Genomic DNA, 6,781 nt, shown 5'->3' on the forward strand with positions numbered 1-6,781 from the left:
TTAACGTGTTCTAGTTATGCCTAGAACATTTAACTTCGCTAGCTGGCCTGCAACTTAGCCGTAATTGGGATTTTAGGGTGTTCATGGAGGGCCCATTTCCTGCGACTTGGTATCTTTTGGGCCCTATGTTTCTCTAATATCTCCACGAGTTTTGCAGGTAGCCTTTTCAAACTTTCAGGGTGCCTAGAACACCTCAAGACCTTTCCAACGCTATGCCGTTTGCCTCGCTCGGACATCTACAGCCGAAGTTATTCGAGGTACACGGTACCTTACCCTGTTTTCTCAGTACTTGGTCGAAAATTTCGATCAGCCATATGACCGACTTGGACAACCCTGAGCGGGTTGGCCCCATATAACTAAACTTTCGTCTCGTGTAGGCAAACTTATAAATGTTCCACGTCAACTCGCTATCTCGTACCGCCTTGACGGTATACTTGGTCCAAGGGCCATTTCCAGCGACTTGGTCGCTATTTCGCACTAAGTTTCGCTAATACCTTCGTCCGTGGACATGGTGATTTTTTGTTCGTATTTTTCCTTGATAGTCCCACTCAAGACTATTCCATACCAGAGCCAAGCGTCCCGCTAAGTGCCATACAGCCTGAGCAGTAATTCATGAAAGGTACCTCTACCAGTTTTTGCCATACTTGGGTACAAACTTTGGATCGCCCATATCTTCACTTTGGAGGCCAGCCAGCACCTTGGCCCCATATACTTTTTTGTTGGTCATACCATGCACCAAATATAATTGTTCTACGCCAACTTGCTATCTCTTCTCCAACTTGCCGTTATTCTTGGTCCAAGACCCATTTCATTCGTTTTTGGACCCATTTTGCTATATGTTTCACTAATAGTTTCGGCCATGGACAAGCTGATTTTCTACTTGTATTTTTCCTTGATAGTCCCACTCAAGACCATTCCAAAACACACCGCAACTTGTTGCTCGGTGGCAAACTGACCGAGTTATAATTCATGAAAGGTACCTCACCTTGGTACACCACGTGGTCGGCCCAAACCATAAACCGACCAAACGACCGACTTGGAGCACCCTGACCGGGTTGCCCCATATAATGAAAGTTGCGTCTCTACACGCCCAACTTATGAATATTCTACGCCAAGTCGCTATCTCTTACCGGTAAGCCGGTATTCACCTTCCAAGGGTGATTTTGGTCAAGTGCCATTTCCTGCGACTTGGTCCCCGAATTGGACCATCATCACCTAATATCTCCGTGGTCTTTCAACTCAGCCTCATAAAACTTTCAGGGTAGATAGGTGTCCCCAAGACCTTTCCAACGGTGAGCCGTTTGCCTCGCTCGGCCGTCTACAGCCGAAGTTATTAATGGTACTTGGTACCTTACCCTGTTTTTTCCATACTTGTTCGTACTTGGGTACAAACTTTGTATCGCCCATATCTCCACTTTGGAGGCCAGCCAGCACCTTGGCCCCAAATACTTTTTTGTTGGTCATACTATACCCAAAATATAAATGTTCTACGTCAACTTGCTATCTCTTCTCCAACTTGCCGTTATTCTTGGTCCAAGTCCCATTTCATTCGTTTTTGGACCCATTTTGCTATATGTTTCACTAATAGCTTCGGCCATGGACAAGCTGATTTTCTATTTGTATTTTTGCTTGATAGTCCCACTCAAGACCATTCCAAATCACATCGCAACTTGTCGCTCGGTGGCAAACTGACCGAGTTATAATTCATGAAAGGTACCTCTTCTTGGTACACCACATGGTCGGCCCAAACCATAAACCGACCAAACGACCGACTTGGAGCACCCTGACCGGGTTGCCCCCATATAATGAAAGTTGCGTCTTTACACGCCCAACTTATGAATATTCTACGCCAAGTCGCTATCTCTTACCGGTAAGCCGGTATTCACCTTCCAAGCGTGATTTTGGTCAAGTGCCATTTCCTGCGACTTGGTCCCCGAATTGGACCATCATCACCTAATATCTCCGTGGTCTTTCAACTCAGCCTCATGAAACTTTCAGGGTAGATAGGTCTCCCCAATACCTTTCCAACGATATGCGGTTTGCCTCGCTAGGCCATCTACAGCCGAAGTTATTCATGGTACTTGGTACCTTACCCTGTTTTTTCCATACTTGTTCATACTTGGGTACAAACTTTGAATCGCCCATATCACCACTTTGGAGGCCAGCCAGCGCCTTGGCCCCATACACATTTTTGTTGGTCATACCACGCACTAGTTATAAATGTTCTACGCAAGCTTGCTATCTCTTCTCCAACTTGCGGTTATTTTTGACTCAAGTCCCATTTCCATAGTTTTTGGTACCAATTTGCTCTATGTTTCGCTAATAGCTTCGCCCAAGGACTTTGTGATTTTTTGTTCGCATTTTTCCTAAATAGTCCCACTCAAGACTATTCCAAATCACACCTTAGCTTGTCGCTCAGTGCCATACAGCCAGAGTTTTAATTCATGAAAGGTACATAACCTTGGTACACCACGTGGTCGGTCCAAACCATCAACCAACCATATGACCGACTTCGAGTCGAGCTAGCGGCTAGGCTCAATATAATGAAATGCGTGTCTTGATGCGGGCTACTGACGGTCTGAACAATGTAGCTCGCTAGCTCGTCTCTAAACTTGTGTTTTGGTCGAATATTGGGTGTTCATGTACCACTTCGGGTAACATGGACTTTGGTGCAACTTTACCACTTGTGCACTTAATTACTTCCCGGTCATTCAAGTCTTTGCCTTCATACTTTCAGGGTAGTTAGGTCTCGTCGAGACCTTTCCATACATATGCCAAACTCATCGATCGGACATCTATAGCCCGAGTTATTCGCGGTACACCGTACCTTACCCTGTTTTTTCCTCAATTGGGTACAAACCTTGGAACACCCATATCGCCCCTTTAGAGACTAGCTGGCACGTTGGCCTCATATAATGATAAGTGCACCTCAACTAGGGCTACTGACGGTCAGAACATTTCAACTTGCTAGCTCGGGCCCACACTTGTGTTTTTCTCGAATATATGGTTCAAGTGTGCCACTTTGGGCACTTTTGGACATTTTGTCCCCACACAACTTTCTTGCCTTGGTAGATAGGGTCTTGTGTTTTTGGGCAAAAAGATGCACCAAGATATGGTCTAACTTTCGTTCTTGTACCGCAAAGCGCTACCTCCAACACCCGAGGAGATAGAAAGTGATTATGTTCGGTATATCGGTCTTCCATGGCCTACTATGGTAAACCCCTGCAGGTATGCAACCGAAGGTGCTTGGTACATGTATTTGGTGCAATATCGGTGCAAAGTAGGTGTTTCCTTGATCGGGCTATAACTTTCTTGGTTGATGTTGGATTGCTTTGCGGTCTTCGGGGGATAGTTAGGGAACATGTTGGCCAACATTTTCTTATTCCTCAGCCTGGCCGTACCTCCTACCGTCTAGGCGGTATTCATGCTCTAAGTTGGAACTTGTGTTCCTTCGGGCAACTTTTCTGACTTTGACGCTTAATAACTTCCGTTCATATGCAGTCTAAGCTCTGCAACTCTCAGGAAAGCTTGTACTACTCATTTCCTTACCATATCAGTCTTTGGCTTGTCGATCCGATGTCTACAGCCTTACTTATTCACGTTCCCTGTAGAGGTAGGTTTTTGCCCATTTTCCAGTTCATGTGGTAACATTCCCGGACTTTGCCGGCTTTCTCTTCATGTGGTAACTTGCTTGCTCATGTGGTAACTTGATAGTGTATTTCCGACAGAACCAATCTCGGACTTAGCCGATTTTTCTCTTCATATTATATGGATCCATCACTAGGCCATGTTGCTTGCTTGTGTGGTAACTTGATAGTGTATTTCTGACAGACCCAATCTCGGACTTAGCCGATTTTTCTCTTCATGTCATATGGATCCTTCACTAGGCCATCTTGCTTGCTTGTGTGGTAACTTGGAAGTGTATTTCTGACAGACCCAATCTGGGACTTAGCCGATTTTTCTCTTCATATTATATGGATCCTGGACTTAGCCGATTTTTCTCTTCATATCATATGGATCCATCACTAGGCCATCTTGCTTGCGTGTGTGGTAACTTGGAAGTGTATTTCTGACAGACCCAATCTGGGACTTAGCCGATTTTTCTCTTCATATCATATGGATCCATCACTAGGCCATCTTGCTTGCTTGTGTGGTAACTTGGAAGTGTATTTCTGACAGACCCAATCTGGGACTTAGCCGATGTTTTTCTTCATATTATATGGATCCTGGACTTAGCCGATTTTTCTCTTCATATCATATGGATCCATCACTAGGCCATCTTGCTTGCTTGTGTGGTAACTTGGAAGTGTATTTCTGACAGACCCAATCTGGGACTTAGCCGATTTTTCTCTTCATATCATATGGATCCATCACTAGGCCATCTTGCTTGCTTGTGTGGTAACTTGGAAGTGTATTTCTGACAGACCCAATCTGGGACTTAGCCGATTTTTTTCTTCATATCATATGGATCCATCACTAGGCCATCTTGCTTGCTTGTGTGGTAACTTGGAAGTGTATTTCTGACAGACCCAATCTGGGACTTAGCCGATTTTTCTCTTCATATCATATGGATCCATCACTAGGCCATCTTGCTTGCTTGTGTGGTAACTTGGAAGTGTATTTCTGACAGACCCAATCTGGGACTTAGCCGATTTTTCTCTTCATGTTATATGGATCCTGGACTTAGCCGATTATTAGGTTATTATATATGGATCCTGGACTTAGCCGATTTTTCTCTTCATATAATATGGATCCTGGACTTAGCCGATTATTAGGTTATCATATATGGATCCTGGACTTAGCCGATTTTTCTCTTCATATAATATGGATCCGGGACTTAGCCGATTTTTCCCTTCATATAATATGGATCCGGGACTTAGCCGATTTTTCCCTTCATATAATATGGATCCGGGACTTAGCCGATTATTCTGTTCATATAATATGGATCCGGGACTTAGCCAATTTTTCTCTTCATGTGGTAACGTATGCCAATCGCTCACAAGTCATGGGATAAGGGTACTTGTGTTCTTCCATCTTCTAAGTCCCGCACGGGGACATCGTGATCGCCCCAAGTCCGGAATAGCGCCAAGTCAAGCCCCACGGTGGCCGTGCAGGACCTGTTAGCGGCGGCCCCACTGACAGCACTAATCCGGACTTAGAAATTATATCTTTCTAATCGAACACCACACACGCAACACCACCATACCACCATCTCCTTGCAAGTACCTAAGTACCCGCAACTCCATGGTGAAGGCAATGTCACTCCATCACCAACCTCTTTGCATTGCAAGCACTTGCGTACCTACAACACTCCGAAGAAGGCAACGGCGCGCGATGCTCGACTCCACACACCTCACCACACCACACCACCGATGGCCAGCCAGCCAGCCAGCCCAGCTAAGGGCTAACCCACCAACCAACCACCAATGGCCTAGGCCAGCCGGATCCCACCTTCAAGTCCAAGCACAGCCAAGTGCAAGTACCGCCAAGTGTTCACCAACCAACCATCACACCAGGTCAGCCGGCCAGTACCCACCTTCAAGTGCCATTACCCTCGGGTGCAAGCCCAATCAAGTGTTAACCAACCAACCCGGCCAAGGCAGCCAACAGGCCGGCACCCTACAGCACCGACCCGCCATCACCACCTCAACCGTTGACCATGCAAGTGGCCTCGGACAACAGGTGACACCCGAAGTACATCCGAAGAACGTATATCAAGTGTTTGCTCACCAAGTCCTCAACCAACCCCAAGTACCCGGAGGTACCCAGAGTGTTGGATCCGCCAACCCGTCCCGGCACTCCAAGTCCTTGCGAACCCAAAGTGTTTGCCCGGTAGGGCCATTGTATCACAACGCTTGCGACCATGCAAGTGGCCTCGAACAAGGTGACAGGGGTATCTTCACCAAGTTCTCAACCAACCCCAAGTACCCGGAGGTACCCAGAGTGTTGGGTCCGCCAACCACTACCAGCACTCCAAGTCCTCGCGAACATAAAGTGTTTGCCCGGTAGGGCCATTAGACCACAACGCTTGCTAACCATGCAAGTGGTCTCGGACAACAGGTGACACCCGAAGTACATCCGGAGAGTGTACAACAAGTGTTTGTTCACCAAGTCCTCAACCAACCCCAAGTACCCGGAGGTACCCAGAGTGTTGGGTCCGCCAACCACTACCAGCACTCTAAGTCCTTGCGAACCCAAAGTGTTTGCCCGGTAGGGCCATTAGACCACAACGCTTGCTAACCATGCAAGTGGTCTCGGACAACAGGCGATACCCGAAGTACATCCGAAGAGTGTATATCAAGTGTTTGTTCACCAAGTCCTCAACCAACCCCAAGTACCCGGAGGTACCCAGAGTGTTGGGTCCGCCAACCACTACCAGCACTCTAAGTCCTCGCGAACCCAAAGTGTTTGCCCGGTAGGGCCATTAGACCACAACGCTTGCTAACCATGCAAGTGGTCTCGGACAACAGGCGATACCCGAAGTACATCCGGAGAGTGTACAACAAGTGTTTGTTCACCAAGTCCTCAACCAACCCCAAGTACCCGGAGGTACCCAGAGTGTTGGATCCGCCAACCCGTCCCGGCACTCCAAGTCCTTGCGAACCCAAAGTGTTTGCCCGGTAGGGCCATTGAATCACAACGCTTGCTAACCATGCAAGTGGTCTCGGACAACAGGTGACACCCGAAGTACATCCGGAGAGTGTATATCAAGTGTTTGTTCACCAAGTCCTCAACCAACCCCAAGTACCCGGAGGTACCCAGAGTGTTGGATCCGCCAACC

The sequence above is a fragment of the Anopheles coustani genome (assembly GCF_943734705.1).
Source record: "Anopheles coustani chromosome X unlocalized genomic scaffold, idAnoCousDA_361_x.2 X_unloc_11, whole genome shotgun sequence".
Lineage (NCBI taxonomy): Eukaryota > Metazoa > Arthropoda > Insecta > Diptera > Culicidae > Anopheles > Anopheles coustani.